The sequence below is a fragment of the Rhinoderma darwinii genome, chromosome 5 (genome assembly GCF_050947455.1).
Source record: "Rhinoderma darwinii isolate aRhiDar2 chromosome 5, aRhiDar2.hap1, whole genome shotgun sequence".
NCBI classification, from domain to species: Eukaryota; Metazoa; Chordata; class Amphibia; order Anura; family Rhinodermatidae; genus Rhinoderma; species Rhinoderma darwinii.
This window is the reverse complement of record NC_134691.1, coordinates 228,327,098-228,346,202: the sequence shown is the minus strand read 5'-3', so window position 1 is coordinate 228,346,202 and position 19,105 is coordinate 228,327,098. Positions and strand designations below refer to the sequence as shown.

Below are 19,105 nucleotides of genomic sequence, written 5' to 3'. Positions count from 1 at the left end.
AGCGTCAGCTGCGATCCCTGCAAGACCTCCTTCAATGCGGCTGGGACGTCAGGAAGGAGCTGGAGGAAGCCAAAAAGGGCCTGAAAAGGCACTTTGAGGAGGAATCCAAGCGAATTGTCTTTCGTTCCAAGGTGGAGAACCTGGAGAAGGGTGAGAAATGTAACTCGTTCTTTTTCAGGAAACTCCATGCCGGCCACACGCCCCTGAAGGAACTCCGAGATGAGACCGGAAACATGCATTCTGGGAAGAAGGAGGTGATGGGAGTCGTCACAGACTACTACCGAAACCTCTACTCCCGGAAAACCACTGACCCCGAAGCCGCCGATAAATTCCTGTCAGGTATCACTAATCATCTTGATCCTGCAGGTACGGAGGCTATGGATGTACCCCTGACGGTGGAGGAACTGCTCTCTGCCGCTAAATCCTTCAGACCCGGCAGGACCCCGGGCAGTGATGGTCTCCCAGCAGAGCTCTATGTAGCGCTGGGGGACTTGATCTGTCCGGACCTGCTGGAGCTCTATGAGGAGATGGTGGTGGAGGGTAGAATGCCACCGTCCTTGAGAGAAGGCATGATCACGATCTTGTATAAGCGGAAGGGGGAGAGATGTGACCTGAAAAACTGGCGTCCCATCTCTCTCCTGAACGTGGACTACAAGATCCTCGCCAAAGTATTGACCAACAGACTGAAGGTTGTCATCGGACAGATCATCGGATCGGACCAAACCTGCGGCATTCCTGGCCGCAGGGTGGCCGACAGTCTTGCCCTGGTGAGGGACACGGTGCATTACATGCAAAGCCGCCGTACACACGCGGCCCTGGTCAGTCTAGATCAGGAGAAGGCTTTTGACCGGGTCTCTCACGAATTCATGGGTAAGGCTCTGCGTAGGCTGCGGCTTGGCAGGTTGTTCTGTTTGTATGTTAACCTGATGTATTGCGACATTTACAGCTCGGTGCTGGTGAACGGCTGGAAGACTGACCCCTTTCCTGTATCGTCGGGGGTTAGACAAGGCTGTCCTCTTTCACCTCTCCTTTTTGTTTGTGTTATAGAGCTCTTCGCAGAGGCTATCCGGCAGAATGGAGAGATCAGAGGGATCACCGCACCAGGTCCAGGACACTTCGAGGTCAAATGCTCGCTGTACATGGACGACGTGACCGTCTTCTGCGCTGACCAGAGTTCGGTGACTGCACTCGTCCAGACCTGTGAGGAGTTCGGACGCGCTTCAGGGGCAAAAGTCAACTGCGGGAAGTCGGAAGCCATGCTCTTCGGAAAGTGGTACCTGCCTTCTCCTGCCTCCTTCCCGTTTACTATCAAGCCGGACTTCATCAAAATTCTGGGAGTCTGGTTCGGTAAGGAAGGTGCAGCCCTAAAGTCGTGGGAAGAACGCTTGGCCAAAGTCAACCAAAGGATCGGACTGTGGAGCCTCAGACAACTCACTATTGAGGGCAAAGCAATGGTCCTGCGTAACGAAGTCTTGCCTGTGCTACAATACACTGCACAGGCATGGCCCCCTCTTGCAACGGTCTCGAGGGCCATTACCAGGACTGTGTTTCGCTTCATCTGGGGCTCGAAAATGGACAGAGTAAAGCGGACTGTTATGTACAAGGAGCCCCGCAAAGGTGGGAAGGGTATACCCGACATTCCCACTCTGCTGCGGATCGCTTTTGCATGTGACTGTGTTCGCAGGACTCTGAGGACAGCAAACGGCTCTGCGGGCAAGGCCATGTCCCGCTACTTCCTCCTTCCCCTCTGGCGAGGTTTTGGCTGGGACAAGTGGGACAGCTCCTTCCCTTACAACTGGCACGCTCCCTGGTTCTACGGAGATGTTGTCCGGTTTGTGAGGGAGCATCAACTGGAGGGTCTTAAGCCCGACTTGTGGAAACCTAAGACGATCCACAAGCACATCAGAGCAAAGGACTCACTGGAGTTTGTTCCAGGGCTTCATGCCGACACGTTGGAGACTGTTTGGACTAACGTGTCATCTGGCAGGTTGACCAACGGGCACAAGGACATTTCATGGATGGCCATCCAGGGAGGACTGCCTCTTAGGTCATTCATGCATGCCCGCAACCTGTGCAAGACCCGGTACTGCCCCAGGTGCCCCTTCACGGAGGAAACATCTTTGCACATTTTCTGGCAGTGCCCCTTTGCACAGGGTCTGTTGAAAGCCTTGGAACATGAACTCAAGGACTCAGTACCCAGGAACAGACTGTCGTACCGCTCGGTACTTTATGGACTATTTCCTGGGAATACCACGGATGGAGCAATCCAGGAAGCCTGGCGCCTTATGAACTGCTTTAAGGACGCTATATGGTTTGCCAGAAACCGTCTGATTTTGCGGAGAGAGAGTGTGTCCGTCCAGGACTGCCGCAGGCTGATCCACAGCCTGCTCAGAGACTATTCCACCTGGGACAGCCCGGACGTCGATGAGGAAGAGGACTGATACTCCCCTTCCCCCCACTCTCCCTTCTTGTGTGTTGTCTTTCAATAAAGCTTCGGGCCTGTGATTTCCCCCTTCCCTATCCCCTCCTACCCACTCCCCTATCCCATCACTTGTCTGTAATGCTTTGTTGTTTGGCTTTAGCGAATGCAAGAATGTTAGTGTAGCATGTGGTGTAATGTATAGCATAGGCTAGCCTGTACTGTGTATTATACTGTCATGTTATGTTTGACGACTGTTATTATTTATTATTTGCTGCTTCATGGCTTGCGCTGCGTCGCAGTAATGTTTGTATGATGACGATTGATTGTCAATAAAGCATTTTTCAATCAAAAAATCTGTTCTTATCAGTTTAATATCTGATACGTCCCCTATCTGGGGACCATATATTAAATGGATTTTTAGAACAGGGAGATGGAAATAGAGCTTGCTCTGTCCACTCCACGCATTGACCTGGTATTGCAGTATTTCCAGGACCGGTGCACCCTTCCCTTATGTGTTGACTAAAATCAGATTCCAAAAGTGCTATTTGTGTTTGCTATTGTTTTTGTCTTTCTGATGGGATCTCCCCTTTTAATCCCATTATTTCAACACCTGTTGGACAATGCATTTGTACAGTCATGTGTGATAATGAGCTCATTTATTAAATGCAATTAATTAATACATTGCCACCTCTTGGTGTGTGTGTGTGTGTGTGTGTGTGTGTGTGTGTGTGTGTGTGTGTGTGTGTGTGTGTGTGTGTGTGTGTGTGTGTGTGTGTGTGTGTGTGTGTGTGTGTGTGTGTGTGTGTGTGTGTGTGTGTGTGTGTGTGTGTGTGTGTGTGTGTGTGTGTGTGTGTGTGTGTGTGTGTGTGTGTGTGTGTGTGTGTGTGTGTGTGTGTGTGTGTGTGTGTGTGTGTGTGTGTGTGTGTGTGTGTGTGTGTGTGTGTGTGTGTGTGTGTGTGTGTGTGTGTGTGTGTGTGTGTGTGTGTGTGTGTGTGTGTGTGTGTGTGTGTGTGTGTGTGTGTGTGTGTGTGTGTGTGTGTGTGTGTGTGTGTGTGTGTGTGTGTGTGTGTGTGTGTGTGTGTGTGTGTGTGTGTGTGTGTGTGTGTGTGTGTGTGTGTGTGTGTGTGTGTGTGTGTGTGTGTGTGTGTGTGTGTGTGTGTGTGTGTGTGTGTGTGTGTGTGTGTGTCTTCTGTGTTTCCGGCATTTCACATTGGAACAGCTCATTCACCTTCCTTGTCTTCTCTCCGCCCTCCCTCCTAGGTAAGTTAAAGAGCTGCACCTGAGCCAGCCACTGATTGATGCAGCAACACAGTCAACTAGTGGAGTGGAGTGGAGTAGGGGAACAGCAAACAGCCATTAAAGCAGCCAGCCGCCTACCCGCCACAATGGACCTACCTGTGTACACTAGATGGATGTGATGGAATGTACTGCCGTCCCAACATTTCCAAGAAGAAGTAAGAATTGCAGTTGCAACAAACCCTTGCTTGCCTACAAAGAGAGCAGCAATTTGGATTTGTTACTATGTTACCTAGAAGAATAAAATAACAAACTGTGCAAGGATGGAGGTTGTAGGAGCAAGGAGAACAAGTTGTCTGTAAAGTTGGTGGATGCCTATTTTCCATTTTGCAGTCCCTTGTCTCCCTCTTGTGGCCTCCTGGAGGCAACTAGCTGTGCAAAAAAAAGACAGCCTGGCGGCCGGCTGTTGCAGTGTTGCCCTCTCAGGCAACACTGAGTGACTGACTGAGCCGCACCGTCTTATATAAAGTTCAGACGGAACTTTGCACGTGTCATAGTGGAGCCCTCAGGATTCCAGAGCCAGCTTTCTGACATCATAATGGGGCCTGCCTCAGAGATAGATAAAAGCCTGGGCCCAGGCAGTGTTGGTCAGTGCTGCTCAGCAGGCAGCACCGGACTGGACTGGATTAAAGCTGATACAAGGTGTGAAGGAACAAGGGGTGGCTGTGGGCATGCACTTGCTGCCGCTGCCAGTGTTTATCTGCATGGCAGCAGGGCATTTGGGCGTTGCCAGGAAGGCGTTTTTATGTAGATTCCTCCTCTTTCAGCACTGCATTGTGGTGCAAGCAAAAGAAGCAAATCCTGTCTGGCTTCCTCTCCGGCCTTTATTCACCTCCCTCCCGCTTAGTAGCTGTAAATGTGTGTGAGCCTGCAGGGCCCCATGGAATTGCCTAGGAGTAGGCTGAATCAATCGCTGCAAGGGGTGAACAGCAGTATGGGACAGGCTCGGTCAACGGCCGGCCCATTCGGGTTATCGCTTCTCGGCCTTTTGGCTAAGATCAAGTGTAGTATCTGTTCTTATCAGTCCTTGTAAGGATAGATAGCTCGGAGAACCACTGGGGGCTATAAACACTAGCTTAGCGATCCAAGAGCGTTCCAGACGAAGCCGGCGACGAACTGCGGAGAAGAACCAGCGAAGACGACGATCCAGAAGGGAGAAGCCGCCATCGAGGAAGAAGCTCCGGGAGATCGCTGCCGGGAAGAAGAAGGAGAACTTCGGAGAAGAGCCGCCGCTGAAGGGGATCTTCGAAGAAGCTCGGCCGCAGAAGAAGAAGCTCGACGAGGAACCGCTGCGGAAGAAATTTCGTGGAAGAACCTCGGCCAGCAAGGAGAAGATTTGCATAGCTCCGCCCCCTTCGGGAAAGAGCTATCGAAGATCCTCCCCAAGCGACAGGAACAGCTGGAAGAAGCCATGGCCTCAACCAGCAACCCTGCCACCCAGAAGGAGAAGGCTGATGGACCAGGTGAGCCGGCCCAGGCCAGGACATCTCCTCCTGAAGCCTCCTCAAGCCAACAGGCCACCAGGAAGCCGAACCAGGCTGCTCCAACCCTGGAGCCCTGGATGAAGCAGACGGTGGCCCTGAAGCTCAAGGAGGTGGACGGGAGAGTGCCGGACATGACGGAAGAAGTGTTCTGCCAGAAGATGCTCCTGGATCAGGGCTTCGCTAAGCCGGAGACCATCAGTATCCAGGCCTTCATGACCGGGATGTTCTTCGTGACCTTCGCTTCGATCAACATCTGCAGAAGGTACTGGGAGATGGTGAAAGCGGCGAGGCCTGAATCCCCTTTCTCTCGCTTTGTGGGCAACTGCCCTGTCCAAAGAGAGGAAAGGCGGGTGACGGTCTCAATGCGGAACCCACACACCCCCGGCAAAGACATCACCACGCTCCTGAAGCGGTTCTGCACAGTGGTGAGGGAACCCACCCACATCCTGAACGGACTCGGCTTCTGGACTGGCAAGTGGTCGGTAATCGTCCGACTGAACAAGGATTCGAGCGCGGAAGACGGCCTCCAGCACCTGCCCCAGTCATTCTCGCTGGGCAACTCCTACGGCCTCATCTATTACCCGGACATGCCGCAGATCTGCAGGAGATGCAGCAAGAAGGGTCATTCGGTGAAGGACTGCAAGGAGGACGCCTGCAAGAACTGCCGGGTAACAGGACACGAGACCAAAGACTGCCCGAAACGGACAATGTGCAACCTCTGCGGACAAGCAGCCCACTCTTACAAGGACTGCCCGAAGAGGGATCGATCCTGGGCAACTGTAGCAGCGAAAGCTCCAGCCAGAGGGAACCCCGCCCCAGCCAGAGCTCCAGCGGCACAGAAGACCGGGAAAAAGAAGGATGGTAAGAAGACGACAGTCCCTCCCCCCCCTCTCCCGGCCCTCCCTCGCCCTACCCTTCCCACCCTCCCTCGCCCGGCCCTCCCCACCCCCCCGTCCCCAACCCCTGTCACCCCCACTGAGGCTCTCACCTTCTCCTACCCACCCATCTCAGTGGTCCTGTCACCTGCACCTCTCCCAACCCAGCCTCCCTTCTCCCCAGCTCCAGCAGCACTAACATCTTCCCCTCCAGCTGCTGGAGTCCTCTCCCTGGAGGATTTTCCCCCTCTTGTCTCCTCAGGTGCCATCCAGAGGAAGAGAAAGGTGAGGGACAGCCCAGCTGCTGAGTCCTCAAAGCGACAAGTCGTGGAAATCTGCGAAGATTCCCTTGCGCAGCAGGAGGAAATGGAGCAGATGGTGGAGGAACTCGTGTCTGAACCTGAGGTCATCGACTTCACAACAGACATCCAGGTGGCTACAATCCTGGAACAATTTCTGTCAGAGGGCCTGCTGGATCTTTCGGACCCGCCAGGCGAGGAGGATCCGCCCGACCGGACTGGTAACTAAGGTGTATCGTTTGCACTAACCTTCTTTATTCTCCCCCATGGCTGCTAAACTTAACATCTTTAGCCTCAATGTGAGGAGTGTTAGAGATAGGACTAGATGTCAGATGGTGCTAACTTTTCTTTCCAAGCAGTCGAGTGATGTATTTATGCTGCAGGAATGTACTCTCCCCTCTTCCAGGTCATACCATCATCTGGCCAGGCAGTGGACCCATGGCCCGTCCTACTGGTCTGGTGGGGGCGACTGTAAGTCTGCAGGGGTTGCCATCCTGATTAGGGGAAGCGTATTTACTGTTGACTCTGTCCAGGAGCTCGCCTGCGGCCGCTTGTTGGTCGTAGACGGTTCCTGGGCAGGAGAGCCGATTAGGCTCATCAACGTATACGCTCCCCCTATGAAGGCTGAGCGCCTGGAACTATTCCAGACCCTGCGGACCCAGCTCGCCACCACTAGGGCAGTGGTGATGGCCGGGGACTTCAACTGCCCCATCGAAGAGGATGGACGAAGTTCCGGCACTTCAATCAAGCTGGATGTCAGTTCCAAACTGCTTATCGAGATGGTAACCGAAGCATCCTTGCAGGACGTTGTGGGCTCCATGGGGATCGGCTCTGTGAACTATTCATGGAGCCGACCCGATGGCTCACTTCGTTCTCGGATTGACTTTGTGTTCACCTCCCGGGCAGTCAAGCAGCATGGGCACTCCATGGTCCCCTGCTTCTTCTCTGACCACAGGGCCATTCTCTTCCAGGGTGCCATCGGCCACGGTTTTCCTCCCGGCCCTGGCTCCTGGAAGCTGAATTGTGCCCTGCTGGAAAGAGAAGAGGTACTGGCGGAACTTAGAGACGCCTATATTGTTTGGAGGAATGATAAAGTTTTCTTTGACAAAACCTGTGACTGGTGGGAATATGTTAAAGTTGAATTTCGTTGTTTCTTTCAGGCAAAAAGTCGTCAACAGGCGTGTGAGAGGAAGAGAGACTTCAGAGAGATGCAGCGTCAGCTGCGATCCCTGCAAGACCTCCTTCAATGCGGCTGGGACGTCAGGAAGGAGCTGGAGGAAGCCAAAAAGGGCCTGAAAAGGCACTTTGAGGAGGAATCCAAGCGAATTGTCTTTCGTTCCAAGGTGGAGAACCTGGAGAAGGGTGAGAAATGTAACTCGTTCTTTTTCAGGAAACTCCATGCCGGCCACACGCCCCTGAAGGAACTCCGAGATGAGACCGGAAACATGCATTCTGGGAAGAAGGAGGTGATGGGAGTCGTCACAGACTACTACCGAAGCCTCTACTCCCGGAAAACCACTGACCCCGAAGCCGCCGATAAATTCCTGTCAGGTATCACTAATCATCTTGATCCTGCAGGTACGGAGGCTATGGACGTACCCCTGACGGTGGAGGAACTGCTCTCTGCCGCTAAATCCTTCAGACCCGGCAGGACCCCGGGCAGTGATGGTCTCCCAGCAGAGCTCTATGTAGCGCTGGGGGACTTGATCTGTCCGGACCTGCTGGAGCTCTATGAGGAGATGGTGGTGGAGGGTAGAATGCCACCGTCCTTGAGAGAAGGCATGATCACGATCTTGTATAAGCGGAAGGGGGAGAGATGTGACCTGAAAAACTGGCGTCCCATCTCTCTCCTGAACGTGGACTACAAGATCCTCGCCAAAGTATTGACCAACAGACTGAAGGTTGTCATCGGACAGATCATCGGATCGGACCAAACCTGCGGCATTCCTGGCCGTAGGGTGGCCGACAGTCTTGCCCTGGTGAGGGACACGGTGCATTACATGCAAAGCCGCCGTACACACGCGGCCCTGGTCAGTCTGGATCAGGAGAAGGCTTTTGACCGGGTCTCTCACGAATTCATGGGTAAGGCTCTGCGTAGGCTGCGGCTTGGCAGGTTGTTCTGTTTGTATGTTAACCTGATGTATTGCGACATTTACAGCTCGGTGCTGGTGAACGGCTGGAAGACTGACCCCTTTCCTGTATCGTCGGGGGTTAGACAAGGCTGTCCTCTTTCACCTCTCCTTTTTGTTTGTGTTATAGAGCTCTTCGCAGAGGCTATCCGGCAGAATGGAGAGATCAGAGGGATCACCGCACCAGGTCCAGGACACTTCGAGGTCAAATGCTCGCTGTACATGGACGACGTGACCGTCTTCTGCGCTGACCAGAGTTCGGTGACTGCACTCGTCCAGACCTGTGAGGAGTTCGGACGCGCTTCAGGGGCAAAAGTCAACTGCGGGAAGTCGGAAGCCATGCTCTTCGGAAAGTGGTACCTGCCTTCTCCTGCCTCCTTCCCGTTTACTATCAAGCCGGACTTCATCAAAATTCTGGGAGTCTGGTTCGGTAAGGAAGGTGCAGCCCTAAAGTCGTGGGAAGAACGCTTGGCCAAAGTCAACCAAAGGATCGGACTGTGGAGCCTCAGACAACTCACTATTGAGGGCAAAGCAATGGTCCTGCGTAACGAAGTCTTGCCTGTGCTACAATACACTGCACAGGCATGGCCCCCTCTTGCAACGGTCTCGAGGGCCATTACCAGGACTGTGTTTCGCTTCATCTGGGGCTCGAAAATGGACAGAGTAAAGCGGACTGTTATGTACAAGGAGCCCCGCAAAGGTGGGAAGGGTATACCCGACATTCCCACTCTGCTGCGGATCGCTTTTGTATGTGACTGTGTTCGTAGGACTCTGAGGACAGCAAACGGCTCTGCGGGCAAGGCCATGTCCCGCTACTTCCTCCTTCCCCTCTGGCGAGGTTTTGGCTGGGACAAGTGGGACAGCTCCTTCCCTTACAACTGGCACGCTCCCTGGTTCTACGGAGATGTCGTCCGGTTTGTGAGGGAGCATCAACTGGAGGGTCTTAAGCCCGACTTGTGGAAACCTAAGACGATCCACAAGCACATCAGAGCAAAGGACTCACTGGAGTCTGTTCCAGGGCTTCATGCCGACACGTTGGAGACTGTTTGGACTAACGTGTCATCTGGCAGGTTGACCAACGGGCACAAGGACATTTCATGGATGGCCATCCAGGGAGGACTGCCTCTTAGGTCATTCATGCATGCCCGCAACCTGTGCAAGACCCGGTACTGCCCCAGGTGCCCCTTCACGGAGGAAACATCTTTGCACATTTTCTGGCAGTGCCCCTTTGCACAGGGTCTGTTGAAAGCCTTGGAACATGAACTCAAGGACTCAGTACCCAGGAACAGACTGTCGTACCGCTCGGTACTTTATGGACTATTTCCTGGGAATACCACGGATGGAGCAATCCAGGAAGCCTGGCGCCTTATGAACTGCTTTAAGGACGCTATATGGTTTGCCAGGAACCGTCTGATTTTGCGGAGAGAGAGTGTGTCCGTCCAGGACTGCCGCAGGCTGATCCACAGCCTGCTCAGAGACTATTCCACCTGGGACAGCCCGGACGTCGATGAGGAAGAGGACTGATACTCCCCTTCCCCCCACTCTCCCTTCTTGTGTGTTGTCTTTCAATAAAGCTTCGGGCCTGTGATTTCCCCCTTCCCTATCCCCTCCTACCCACTCCCCTATCCCATCACTTGTCTGTAATGCTTTGTTGTTTGGCGTTAGTGAATGCAAGAATGTTAGTGTAGCATGTGGTGTAATGTATAGCATAGGCTAGCCTGTACTGTGTATTATACTGTCATGTTATGTTTGACGACTGTTATTATTTATTATTTGCTGCTTCATGGCTTGCGCTGCGTCGCAGTAATGTTTGTATGATGACGATTGATTGTCAATAAAGCAATTTTCAATCAAAAAATCTGTTCTTATCAGTCCTTGTAAGGATAGATAGCTCGGAGAACCACTGGGGGCTATAAACACTAGCTTAGCGATCCAAGAGCGTTCCAGACGAAGCCGGCGACGAACTGCGGAGAAGAACCAGCGAAGACGACGATCCAGAAGGGAGAAGCCGCCATCGGGGAAGAAGCTCCGGGAGATCGCTGCCGGGAAGAAGAAGGAGAACTTCGGAGAAGAGCCGCTGCTGAAGGGGATCTTCGAAGAAGCTCGGCCGCAGAAGAAGAAGCTCGACGAGGAACCGCTGCGGAAGAAATTTCGTGGAAGAACCTCGGCCAGCAAGGAGAAGATTTGCATAGCTCCGCCCCCTTCGGGAAAGAGCTATCGAAGATCCTCCCCAAGCGACAGGAACAGCTGGAAGAAGCCATGGCCTCAACCAGCAACCCTGCCACCCAGAAGAAGAAGGCTGATGGACCAGGTGAGCCGACCCAGGCCAGGACATCTCCTCCTGAAGCCTCCTCAAGCCAACAGGCCACCAGGAAGCCGAACCAGGCTGCTCCAACCCTGGAGCCCTGGATGAAGCAGACGGTGGCCCTGAAGCTGAAGGAGGTGGACGGGAGAGTGCCGGACATGACGGAAGAAGTGTTCTGCCAGAAGATGCTCCTGGACCAGGGCTTCGCTAAGCCGGAGACCATCAGCATCCAGGCCTTCATGACCGGGATGTTCTTCGTGACCTTTGCTTCGATCAACATCTGCAGAAGGTACTGGGAGATGGTGAAAGCGGCGAGGCCTGAATCCCCTTTCTCTCGCTTTGTGGGCAACTGCCCTGTCCAAAGAGAGGAAAGGCGGGTGACGGTCTCAATGCGGAACCCACACACCCCCGGCAAAGACATCACCACGCTCCTGAAGCGGTTCTGCACAGTGGTGAGGGAACCCACCCACATCCTGAACGGACTCGGCTTCTGGACTGGCAAGTGGTCGGTAATCGTCCGACTGAACAAGGATTCGAACGCGGAAGACGGCCTCCAGCACCTGCCCCAGTCATTCTCGCTGGGCAACTCCTACGGCCTCATCTACTACCCGGACATGCCGCAGATCTGCAGGAGATGCAGCAAGAAGGGTCATTCGGTGAAGGACTGCAAGGAGGACGCCTGCAAGAACTGCCGGGTAACAGGACACGAGACCAAAGACTGCCCGAAACGGACAATGTGCAACCTCTGCGGACAAGCAGCCCACTCTTACAAGGACTGCCCGAAGAGGGATCGATCCTGGGCAACTGTAGCGGCGAAAGCTCCGGCCAGAGGGAACCCCGCCCCAACCAGAGCTCCAGCGGCGCAGAAGACCGGGAATAAGAAGGATGGTAAGAAGACGACAGTCCCTCCCCCCCGCCTCCCGGCCCTCCCTCGCCCTACCCTTCCCACCCTCCCTCGCCCGGCCCTCCCCACCCCCCCGTCCCCAACCCCTGTCACCCCCACTGAGGCTCTCACCTTCTCCTACCCACCCATCTCAGTGGTCCTGTCACCTGCACCTCTCCCAACCCAGCCTCCCTTCTCCCCAGCTCCAGCAGCACTAACATCTTCCCCTCCAGCTGCTGGAGTCCTCTCCCTGGAGGATTTTCCCCCTCTTGTCTCCTCAGGTGCCATCCAGAGGAAGAGAAAGGTGAGGGACAGCCCAGCGGCTGAGTCCTCAAAGCGACAAGTCGTGGAAATCTGCGAAGACTCCCTTGCGCAGCAGGAGGAAATGGAGCAGATGGTGGAGGAACTCGTGTCTGAACCTGAGGTCATCGACTTCACAACAGACATCCAGGTGGCTACAATCCTGGAACAATTTCTGTCAGAGGGCCTGCTGGATCTTTCGGACCCGCCAGGCGAGGAGGATCCGCCCGACCGGACTGGTAACTAAGGTGTATCGTTTGCACTAACCTTCTTTATTCTCCCCCATGGCTGCTAAACTTAACATCTTTAGCCTCAATGTGAGGAGTGTTAGAGATAGGACTAGATGTCAGATGGTGCTAACTTTTCTTTCCAAGCAGTCGAGTGATGTATTTATGCTGCAGGAATGTACTCTCCCCTCTTCCAGGTCATACCATCATCTGGCCAGGCAGTGGACCCATGGCCCGTCCTACTGGTCTGGTGGGGGCGACTGTAAGTCTGCAGGGGTTGCCATCCTGATTAGGGGAGGCGTATTTACTGTTGACTCTGTCCAGGAGCTCGCCTGCGGCCGCTTGTTGGTCGTAGACGGTTCCTGGGCAGGAGAGCCGATTAGGCTCATCAACGTGTACGCCCCCCCTATGAAGGCTGAGCGCCTGGAACTATTCCAGACCCTGCGGACCCAGCTCGCCACCACTAGGGCAGTGGTGATGGCCGGGGACTTCAACTGCCCCATCGAAGAGGATGGACGAAGTTCCGGCACTTCAATCAAGCTGGATGTCAGTTCCAAACTGCTTATCGAGATGGTAACCGAAGCATCCTTGCAGGACGTTGTGGGCTCCATGGGGATCGGCTCTGTGAACTATTCATGGAGCCGACCCGATGGCTCACTTCGTTCTCGGATTGACTTTGTGTTCACCTCCCGGGCAGTCAAGCAGCATGGGCACTCCATGGTCCCCTGCTTCTTCTCTGACCACAGGGCCATTCTCTTCCAGGGTGCCATCGGCCACGGTTTTCCTCCCGGCCCTGGCTCCTGGAAGCTGAATTGTGCCCTGCTGGAAAGAGAGGAGGTACTGGCGGAACTTAGAGACGCCTATATTGTTTGGAGGAATGATAAAGTTTTCTTTGACAAAACCTGTGACTGGTGGGAATATGTTAAAGTTGAATTTCGTTGTTTCTTTCAGGCAAAAAGTCGCCAACAGGCGTGTGAGAGGAAGAGAGACTTCAGAGAGATGCAGCGTCAGCTGCGATCCCTGCAAGACCTCCTTCAATGTGGCTGGGACGTCAGGAAGGAGCTGGAGGAAGCCAAAAAGGGCCTGAAAGGGCACTTTGAGGAGGAATCCAAGCGAATTGTCTTTCGTTCCAAGGTGGAGAACCTGGAGAAGGGTGAGAAATGTAACTCGTTCTTTTTCAGGAAACTCCATGCCGGCCACACGCCCCTGAAGGAACTCCGAGATGAGACCGGAAACATGCATTCTGGGAAGAAGGAGGTGATGGGAGTCGTCACAGACTACTACCGAAGCCTCTACTCCCGGAAAACCACTGACCCCGAAGCCGCCGATAAATTCCTGTCAGGTATCACTAATCATCTTGATCCTGCAGGTACGGAGGCTATGGACGTACCCCTGACGGTGGAGGAACTGCTCTCTGCCGCTAAATCCTTCAGACCCGGCAGGACCCCGGGCAGTGATGGTCTCCCAGCAGAGCTCTATGTAGCGCTGGGGGACTTGATCTGTCCGGACCTGCTGGAGCTCTATGAGGAGATGGTGGTGGAGGGTAGAATGCCACCGTCCTTGAGAGAAGGCATGATCACGATCTTGTATAAGCGGAAGGGGGAGAGATGTGACCTGAAAAACTGGCGTCCCATCTCTCTCCTGAACGTGGACTACAAGATCCTCGCCAAAGTATTGACCAACAGACTGAAGGTTGTCATCGGACGGATCATCGGATCGGACCAAACCTGCGGCATTCCTGGCCGTAGGGTGGCCGACAGTCTTGCCCTGGTGAGGGACACGGTGCATTACATGCAAAGCCGCCGTACACACGCGGCCCTGGTCAGTCTGGATCAGGAGAAGGCTTTTGACCGGGTCTCTCACGAATTCATGGGTAAGGCTCTGCGTAGGCTGCGGCTTGGCAGGTTGTTCTGTTTGTATGTTAACCTGATGTATTGCGACATTTACAGCTCGGTGCTGGTGAACGGCTGGAAGACTGACCCCTTTCCTGTATCGTCTGGGGTTAGACAAGGCTGTCCTCTTTCACCTCTCCTTTTTGTTTGTGTTATAGAGCTCTTCGCAGAGGCTATCCGGCAGAATGGAGAGATCAGAGGGATCACCGCACCAGGTCCAGGACACTTCGAGGTCAAATGCTCGCTGTACATGGACGACGTGACCGTCTTCTGCACTGACCAGAGTTCGGTGACTGCACTCGTCCAGACCTGCGAGGAGTTCGGACGCGCTTCAGGGGCAAAAGTCAACTGCGGGAAGTCGGAAGCCATGCTCTTCGGAAAGTGGTACCTGCCTTCTCCTGCCTCCTTCCCTTTTACTATCAAGCCGGACTTCATCAAAATTCTGGGAGTCTGGTTCGGTAAGGAAGGTGCAGCCCTAAAGTCGTGGGAAGAACGCTTGGCCAAAGTCAACCAAAGGATCGGACTGTGGAGCCTCAGACAACTCACTATTGAGGGCAAAGCAATGGTCCTGCGTAACGAAGTCTTGCCTGTGCTACAATACACTGCACAGGCATGGCCCCCTCTTGCAACGGTCTCGAGGGCCATTACCAGGACTGTGTTTCGCTTCATCTGGGGCTCGAAAATGGACAGAGTAAAGCGGACTGTTATGTACAAGGAGCCCCGCAAAGGTGGGAAGGGTATACCCGACATTCCCACTCTGCTGCGGATCGCTTTTGCATGTGACTGTGTTCGTAGGACTCTGAGGACAGCAAACGGCTCTGCGGGCAAGGCCATGTCCCGCTACTTCCTCCTTCCCCTCTGGCGAGGTTTTGGCTGGGACAAGTGGGACAGCTCCTTCCCTTACAACTGGCACGCTCCCTGGTTCTACGGAGATGTTGTCCGGTTTGTGAGGGAGCATCAACTGGAGGGTCTTAAGCCCGACTTGTGGAAACCTAAGACGATCCACAAGCACATCAGAGCAAAGGACTCACTGGAGTTTGTTCCAGGGCTTCATGCCGACACGTTGGAGACTGTTTGGACTAACGTGTCATCTGGCAGGTTGACCAACGGGCACAAGGACATTTCATGGATGGCCATCCAGGGAGGACTGCCTCTTAGGTCATTCATGCATGCCCGCAACCTGTGCAAGACCCGGTACTGCCCCAGGTGCCCCTTCACGGAGGAAACATCTTTGCACATTTTCTGGCAGTGCCCCTTTGCACAGGGTCTGTTGAAAGCCTTGGAACATGAACTCAAGGACTCAGTACCCAGGAACAGACTGTCGTACCGCTCGGTACTTTATGGACTATTTCCTGGGAATACCACGGATGGAGCAATCCAGGAAGCCTGGCGCCTTATGAACTGCTTTAAGGACGCTATATGGTTTGCCAGAAACCGTCTGATTTTGCGGAGAGAGAGTGTGTCCGTCCAGGACTGCCGCAGGCTGATCCACAGCCTGCTCAGAGACTATTCCACCTGGGACAGCCCGGACGTCGATGAGGAAGAGGACTGATACTCCCCTTCCCCCCACTCTCCCTTCTTGTGTGTTGTCTTTCAATAAAGCTTCGGGCCTGTGATTTCCCCCTTCCCTACCCCCTCCTACCCACTCCCCTATCCCATCACTTGTCTGTAATGCTTTGTTGTTTGGCTTTAGTGAATGCAAGAATGTTAGTGTAGCATGTGGTGTAATGTATAGCATAGGCTAGCCTGTACTGTGTATTATACTGTCATGTTATGTTTGACGACTGTTATTATTTATTATTTGCTGCTTCATGGCTTGCGCTGTGTCGCAGTAATGTTTGTATGATGACGATTGATTGTCAATAAAGCATTTTTCAATCAAAAATCTGTTCTTATCAGTTTAATATCTGATACGTCCCCTATCTGGGGACCATATATTAAATGGATTTTTAGAACAGGGAGATGGAAATAGAGCTTGCTCTGTCCACTCCACGCATTGACCTGGTATTGCAGTATTTCCAGGACCGGTGCACCCTTCCCTTATGTGTTGACTAAAATCAGATTCCAAAAGTGTTTTTTCTCTTTGCCATTGTTTCTGTCTTTCTGAAGGGATCTCCCCTTTTAATCCCATTATTTCAACACCTGTTGGACAATGCATTTGTACAGTCATGTGTGATAATGAGCTCATTTATTAAATGCAATTAATGAATACATTGCCACCTCTTGTTGTGTGTGTGTGTGTGTCTTCTGTGTTTCTGTGTTTCCGGCATTTCACATTGGAACAGCTCATTCACCTTCCTTGTCTTCTCTCCGCCCTCCCTCCCTCCTAGGTAAGTTAAAGAGCTGCACCTGAGCCAGCCACTGATTGATGCAGCACCACAGTCAAATAGTGGAGTGGAGTGGAGTAGGGGAACAGCAAACAGCCATTAAAGCAGCCAGCCGCCTACCCGCCACAATGGACCTACCTGTGTACACTAGGTGGATGTGATGGAATGTACTGTCGTCCCTACATTTCAAGAAGAAGTAAGAATTGCAGTTGCAACAAACCCTTGCTTGCCTACAAAGAGAGCAGCAATTTGGATTTGTTACTATGTTACCTGGAAGAATAACAAACTGTGCAAGGATGGAGGTTGTAGGAGCAAAGAGAAGTTGTCTGTAAAGTTGGTGGATGCCTATTTTCCATTTTGCAGTCCCTTGTCTCCCTCTTGTGGCCTCCTGGAGGCAAATAAATGTGCAAAAAAAAGACAGCCTGGCGGCCGGCTGTTGCAGTGTTGCCCTCTCAGGCAACACTGAGTGACTGACTGAGCCTCACAGTCTTATATAAAGTTCAGACGGAACTTTGCACGTGTCATAGTGGAGCCCTCAGGATTCCAGAGCCAGCTTTCTGACATCATAATGGGGCCTGCCTCAGAGATAAAAGCCTGGGCCCAGGCAGTGTTGTTCAGTGCTGCTCAGCAGGCAGCACAGGACTGGATTAAAGCTGATACAAGGTGTGAAGGAACAAGGGGTGGCTGTGGGCATGCACTTGCTGCCGCTGCCAGTGTTTATCTGCATGGCAGGAGGGCATTTGGGCGTTGCCAGGAAGGCGTTTTTATGTAGATTCCTCCTCTTTCAGCACTGCATTGTGGTGCAAGCAAAAGAAGCAAATCCTGTCTGGCTTCCTCTCCGGCCTTTATTCACCTCCCGCTTAGTAGCTGTAAATGTGTGTGAGCCTGCAGGGCCCCATGGAATTGCCTAGGAGTAGGCTGAATCGCTGCAAGGGGTGAACAGCAGTATGGGACAGGCTCGGGCAAGGCAAGGGCCGCTCGGGTTATCGCTTCTCGGCCTTTTGGCTAAGATCAAGTGTAGTATCTGTTCTTATCAGTTTAATATCTGATACGTCCCCTATCTGGGGACCATATATTAAATGGATTTTTAGAACAGGGAGATGGAAATAGAGCTTGCTCTGTCCACTCCACGCATTGACCTGGTATTGCAGTATTTCCAGGACCGGTGCACCCTTCCCTTATGTGTTGACTAAAATCAGATTCCAAAAGTGTTTTTTCTCTTTGCCATTGTTTCTGTCTTTCTGAAGGGATCTCCCCTTTTAATCCCATTATTTCAACACCTGTTGGACAATGCATTTGTACAGTCATGTGTGATAATGAGCTCATTTATTAAATGCAATTAATGAATACATTGCCACCTCTTGTTGTGTGTGTGTGTGTGTGTGTCTTCTGTGTTTCTGTGTTTCCGGCATTTCACATTGGAACAGCTCATTCACCTTCCTTGTCTTCTCTCCGCCCTCCCTCCCTCCCTCCTAGGTAAGTTAAAGAGCTGCACCTGAGCCAGCCACTGATTGATGCAGCACCACAGTCAAATAGTGGAGTGGAGTGGAGTAGGGGAACAGCAAACAGCCATTAAAGCAGCCAGCCGCCTACCCGCCACAATGGACCTACCTGTGTACACTAGGTGGATGTGATGGAATGTACTGTCGTCCCTACATTTCAAGAAGAAGTAAGAATTGCAGTTGCAACAAACCCTTGCTTGCCTACAAAGAGAGCAGCAATTTGGATTTGTTACTATGTTACCTGGAAGAATAACAAACTGTGCAAGGATGGAGGTTGTAGGAGCAAAGAGAAGTTGTCTGTAAAGTTGGTGGATGCCTATTTTCCATTTTGCAGTCCCTTGTCTCCCTCTTGTGGCCTCCTGGAGGCAAATAAATGTGCAAAAAAAAGACAGCCTGGCGGCCGGCTGTTGCAGTGTTGCCCTCTCAGGCAACACTGAGTGACTGACTGAGCCTCACAGTCTTATATAAAGTTCAGACGGAACTTTGCACGTGTCATAGTGGAGCCCTCAGGATTCCAGAGCCAGCTTTCTGACATCATAATGGGGCCTGCCTCAGAGATAAAAGCCTGGGCCCAGGCAGTGTTGTTCAGTGCTGCTCAGCAGGCAGCACAGGACTGGATTAAAGCTGATACAAGGTGTGAAGGAACAAGGGGTGGCTGTGGGCATGCACTTGCTGCCGCTGCCAGTGTTTATCTGCATGGCAGGAGGGCATTTGGGCGTTGCCAGGAAGGCGTTTTTATGTAGATTCCTCCTCTTTCAGCACTGCATTGTGGTGCAAGCAAAAGAAGCAAATCCTGTCTGGCTTCCTCTCCGGCCTTTATTCACCTCCCGCTTAGTAGCTGTAAATGTGTGTGAGCCTGCAGGGCCCCATGGAATTGCCTAGGAGTAGGCTGAATCGCTGCAAGGGGTGAACAGCAGTATGGGACAGGCTCGGGCAAGGCAAGGGCCGCTCGGGTTATCGCTTCTCGGCCTTTTGGCTAAGATCAAGTGTAGTATCTGTTCTTATCAGTTTAATATCTGATACGTCCCCTATCTGGGGACCATATATTAAATGGATTTTTAGAACAGGGAGATGGAAATAGAGCTTGCTCTGTCCACTCCACGCATTGACCTGGTATTGCAGTATTTCCAGGACCGGTGCACCCTTCCCTTATGTGTTGACTAA

General features: G+C 52.8%; 1 protein-coding gene, 2 non-coding genes and 3 pseudogenes across 3 annotated transcripts in view; all 6 read left to right on the top strand.

Moving 5' to 3' along the window:
- Nucleotides 1–19,105, top strand: part of LOC142652561 (uncharacterized) — a 104,040-nt gene that overhangs the window by 26,337 nt on the left and 58,598 nt on the right. The window lies entirely within an intron of this gene.
- On the top strand, nucleotides 2,754–2,928 carry LOC142653747 (U2 spliceosomal RNA; annotated as a pseudogene).
- LOC142654507 (U2 spliceosomal RNA) lies at nucleotides 4,691–4,792 on the top strand (annotated as a pseudogene).
- On the top strand, nucleotides 15,977–16,150 carry LOC142653772 (U2 spliceosomal RNA; annotated as a pseudogene).
- On the top strand, nucleotides 17,425–17,615 carry LOC142653525 (U2 spliceosomal RNA). Its single transcript, XR_012848454.1, has one exon. It is a non-coding gene; the product is annotated as a U2 spliceosomal RNA (small nuclear RNA).
- LOC142653524 (U2 spliceosomal RNA) lies at nucleotides 18,898–19,088 on the top strand. Its single transcript, XR_012848453.1, has one exon. It is a non-coding gene; the product is annotated as a U2 spliceosomal RNA (small nuclear RNA).